Genomic DNA, 5,498 nt, shown 5'->3' on the forward strand with positions numbered 1-5,498 from the left:
TTCCCAGTGGCCATTTCTCCTCTGGTCACTGCTACGCATACACAAATTGACTGCCTGTCTCCAGGCACTGTGGTTGACTGCAAGGGATTCCCACGTGGCAGGGTTGATGTTGCCAGCATTCATGTTCCTTCTGCAGACATATTTGTAGCACAGAGTTGGTCTGCCCATTGGCCTGGTGCCAGAAGCCAGCTCTCTATAGAGTACGTCCTTGGGGATCCTGCCACCTTCCATTCTGTGGATGTGACCAAGACATCATAGACGTTGCTGAGACAGGAGTGAGAATGTGCTGGGAATGTGGGATTGGGAGAGCACCTCTTTGTTTGGAATTGTGTCCTGCCCTGTGATACCACAAATCTTCCTGACCAACAGCACATGTGGAAGATGTTGGGGCATTGCTCCTAATGGCTGTAAGTTGCCTACAACTTACTTCCACAAAGCAGTGTGCTAAACACAGGCCTGGTAAACCTTCGCCTTGGTATTGAACATTAGCATCACATTCTCCCACACCCTTTTGGAGAGGCGAGCCATTGCCATAGCTGCCTTGCCAATACGCTTGTCCAGCTCACCATTGATGGAGAGGTTGCTGGTTATGGTGGAACCCAGGTAGACAAAATTGTCTACCACCTCAAGTGTGTGGTCACACTTTTTTAAATAAGTTAAGTTGGCAAGCCCAGTCCCAGCTGACCAAGGTGCAACAACAAACTAGATCTTAGGGGGAGGGACTCCGTAGCACAATGATCTACATGCAAAAGATCCCAGTTTGAAACACTTGCATCTAAATTTAAAAGGATCTGGTAGCTGGGGATGAGGAAGATATGTAGCAGATACTCTGGCAATCCACCACCAGCCAAAATAGATGCAACTTGGCAAGATTTTCTCCATCTTTGTTGTAAATGCCTGTGCAAGCCTGAGAGGTAAACAGAACTCTTGGCGCAGTGATAAGGTACCCAGCTGCCAAAGGTTTCTGTGGGACCTGGAATGCTGTACAGATTCTTACACTTCATATTGGAGTCCAGGGCCTGAGATTGGATAGGACAGCTGGGCTAAGGCTAGCTACTGAGTCAAGACTGAGACAAGATTTGAATTCAGGGTTTGAGGGCTCATCAACTTGCAGTGTTAACTGATGCATTTTGAATAGGGCATATGGAGCTCAGGGAGGAGGGAAACAGATAATGCTTTACTAGTTAAACTGAATGCAAACAGTGCATCCTACAAGGATAAATAAAAAGAAAGGTTTTGCCTTTCTGTGTGACCACTCCCATTCCCACCACGGCAGCATTACACAAAACCTGAATCTCGCTTGGGAACTCACTGCCTGCAAATGCTTAATTTTTTTTAAAAAAGCTTCCTGCCATCTCATTCATTATTATTCCGCATGGTGCATGCAAGATCAGATGGTGTTATTCCTTCCCGGCTTCCCCCACCTCCCCTTCCCTGGAGGAGTCATTGCTTTTGACATCTGCATTGGTCTGTGCAACAGCAGAGCTAATCAAACATGGCCCACGGTGCCTTGCGTAATCCTTGTATATCCAGGGCTGGGTAAATAGTCATTGAGGGAGCAGGTGGCGCTGTGGTCTAAACCACTGAGCCTCTTGGGCTTGCTGATCAGAAGGTCAGCGGTTCAAACATAGCTGTCAGCTTTTCCCTTTTCTTGCGAGGAATCCTATTCAGAATAAAGGAATTTCCTTTAAAAAAGGGAAACGTTGACAGCTATGGGTTCAAATCTGTGCGACGGGGTGAGCTCCCATTCTCTGTCCCAGCTTCTGCCAACCTAGCAGTTCTCATGCACACCAGTGCAAGTCGATAAATAGGTACCACTGCGGTGGGAAGGTAAACGGCATTTCCGTGCATTCTGGCTTCCGTCATGGTGTCCCTTTGTGCCAGAAGTGGTTTAGTCATGCTGGCCACATGACCTGGAAAGCTGTCTGTGGAGAAACGCCGGCTCCCTCGGCCTATAGAGCGAGATGAGCGCTACAACCCCATAGTCGCCTTTGACTGAACTTAATCGTCCAGGGGTCCTTTACCTTACCTTTACCTTAAATAGTCATTGAAATTAGCTGAGAGAAAAGCAACTCAGCCATTTATACCAGCATCACCTGCAAGGGATTCCACCGCAGAGCGTCACCTCTGCACCAGTGTCTCCATTCTGCTCCTTTTGCAAGCCTGAAATGATTGTGTTCAAAAGTCTCCTTGCCCTTGCTCAGAGGTTGAGAATGTAGAGTTTAGATTCACGGGGGGGGGGGGGGAATGTGACATCAGAACCCCAAACATTCATTTAAACTGGGCTGTTGGTAGAGGGGTGTCACTAACCTTTTCGGGCCAGTGAAAATATATTGAATTTTGAGAGAGTGCCATGGGCATACACTCATGGTTGCTTCTTTCCCTCCACCTCCCCAGACCTGCATCACAATTCAACCGCCCCCAAAGGACATGTATGCTTGTGTGCACATAAAGAGAAATATGCTTTGTTTTTCCATGGAGTCAGAGTAAAAAATCATATCTAGTAGAATTAAAGCAGCTCCTCATGAATGCTTGTGGGTGGCAACCCTCCACACCTGGCCAGCAAATCCAACCATTAAATTATTATATTATGTAATTAGTGCATTTCTTACCTACAGTTAATTAAAGCAAGGCAGTCCCTGTCTGCAGGCTTACAATCTAAACCCCCACCCCCACCACAACACACAAGGGAAAAGGGACACGGAGGGAAGAGGAAAGCAAACTTAGGCACCAATTTTTAAAAAGTTGTTCCGATAATGACCAGCTGACACAGTTCAGAGCTAAGAGGTTCCTGATACAGCTGGTCTGTTGGCAAAGCTGATGGAATGAGCCCTCTAATTTGTTAAAAATCACATTGGTAGACTGTACAGTTGAAATCACAGATCTGGTGTTTGCCAGCGCTGCAAAAACATTGATCCTAGGTATGGATCCTTGTGAAAGAGACCAAAGGTTTTCTCCTTTGTTTGTTTTTAAGACAGCGACGAATTTAAGAGCAAGGTATTTCTCAGCACACGCAAAGCATTTTCCTGTTGCGATGGGGTCCACAGCTTCTGTTTTAAATCAGTAAAGGGACAGCTAGTGCAATAATTAGCACTGGGCTAAATTCAGGGAAAACTGGGTTTTGATCCCCACTCAGTTACAAAGCTTACGGAGTGACCTTCGGCCAGGTGTTACCTCTCTCACCCTATCCCGCCTCGCAAGGTTGTTTTGAAGGTAAATGGTGGGAATGAGGATTTCTTGGCTCAGCCTTTCTCAACCTGTGGGTCCCCAGATGTTGTTGAACTACAACTCCCATCACCTTTAGCTAGCAAGGCCAGAGCTCAGGGATGATGGGAGTTGTAGTCCAACAACATCTGGGGACCCACAGGTTGAGAACTGCTGCTTGGCTAGTGTAGTCAACCTGGTGCCCTCCAGATGTAGAGCACAGGGTGTTATGTACTGAAGTTCTCACCCTGGGCCAGCAGGGGGATACTGTAGATAATTATGCAAATGAAGGATCGAAAGTGACGTTCAGTGATTGGATAGTTTTAGAAATTTGCTACCACGTAACGTTGTACTGGAGCTCTATACAAGCAGGCTGACTGAGCCCTTCAGCTCAGTTCTGTTCTGGCCTCTGAATAAACAAGAGCTGTTTGAAGAATCGCTGTGTCGTCTGATATGTTCACCCACAACTTAACACAGCTTATGAAGGACTGGGGGGAAACAAGACACAGCATCCAAACTAGACCCCTCTCCCCAAAAAGTGAGAGAAAAATCTGACCCAGGATGATCTGGAGCCAACCTGACCTGATCTGGACCTTGAACCAAACTTGTGCAGTCTCCTCCACCCTCCTTGCCTCCAGATCTCCCCATCCGGCTGTGATAGGTCCAAATAACTCCAGTGCCTCAACTCACTCCAGCCAAATCCTGAGTCGACCTGAATCAGCCGGATTCATTCTGGGGTCAGGGATACGGATGGAGCCTGGGCACAGGCCTGGGCACTGCCTCCTCAGTAGCATATTATTCTGGGATGGTGTTCTTGCACTTCCAGGTCTGGGAGCCCAAGCTGGTACTCCAAACTTGCTACATTCTGGTGCCGAGTCTGACGTTTTCTCCTTGGGGCTCCATCTGTGTGCCTGAAGTCTTGTTTATGAAGTTTGCATCGCGCCTGAGGCCCTGAACGGCCTCCCGCCCGGATGCTGACCAAACACAAACCGGCTTTCCTTCACTATGGTGGCGACACCACGTGCCCTTATACCAGGGGTCAGCAAGGTTTACTGGCTATGGGCCGGAGCACTCCCACGGAAGTTGTCCGTGGGCCAGATTGGTGCAGCACGACACCAGAAATCGTGTCTGCACATGTCTGCATCGTTGGTAATCGCTTCTGCGCATGCCCAGACACCAAAAATCGCACCTGCACAGAAGCAATTTTTGGCATCTGGACATGTGCAGACGTGATTTCCAGTATCTGCATGTACGCAGACGTGATTTTTGGCAAGTCCACACACTGTGCTGCGCTGGGGACTCGCCAAGCGGGCAGCTCAGTTTGGGGCAGCTCGTGGGCCAGTAAAATGGTCTTTGTGGGCTGCATCCTGTCCATGGACCACACGTTGCCGACCCCTGCTTTATACTATAGACCCAGTGCATTAGTAGGGAGACTATTCCAGCTCGAGGGCCACATTCCCTTCTGTGAAAACTCCCAGGGGCCACATGCTAGGGGTGGGAGGGGCGGATGCAAAGGTGGCCAGAGCAACAAATGTAAATGTAAACTTTATTTTTGTACAGTAGACTACTTTCTACACACACCCACATCCTCTGTCCTCCGTTCAGGCAAATGCGGCATGATCAGAGTTCAAGGGCACTTTTCAGCCAGGCATAAACACTCAAGCTTGGAGTGAATTGGACAATGTTGCATTTTTTTTTTTTTTGGGTGGGGGGGAGATACCTATGACTTCCTGTTTGAATGTTGATTTCTTAGTTTGGGGGTGGCGGTGCAAAACGTAGGGTTCACGGTACAATAGGGTGCCAAAATATTGCAAAACTTTGGCACCAGTTTGGAGTCAATCGGGTAATGCTGGGGTTGGGGGGTCCCAAATTACTCAGTTTTTGGGGGGAATGTGTGTGCAAAACGTGGGGTTTTGGGTGCGAAACGGCTGCAAAGCTTTGGCAGCAGTTTGGAGGGTATCCCACCCAGATTTCGGGGAATGAACCCAGAGCTGGGCCGGTGGAGGGTCTGCTCTGGGAAGTGGGTGTGTTTTGTGTATCCTGAGGTCCAGGCAGAGAGTCTTGGAGGGCTGTCTTTGGCCCCCGGGCTGAAGGTTCCCTACCCCCCTCCCTGCCCTAATGCATGCTGGGAAGCATTAAACATTAATGCTTCCAGGACGCTGCTGTACAGAAGGCCAATAACGCCGGCTCCCGAGAGGGGAGACCGCAAGCTTTGCAAAAGTACAGAACGTTACATTGCCTTGGTGCCATTGACCTTGTGCTCTTTGCCGTTTTGCTATCCCATTAGAGTGCCT

Source organism: Podarcis bocagei (assembly GCF_964188305.1).
Source record: "Podarcis bocagei genome assembly, chromosome: 7".
Classification (NCBI taxonomy): domain Eukaryota; kingdom Metazoa; phylum Chordata; class Lepidosauria; order Squamata; family Lacertidae; genus Podarcis; species Podarcis bocagei.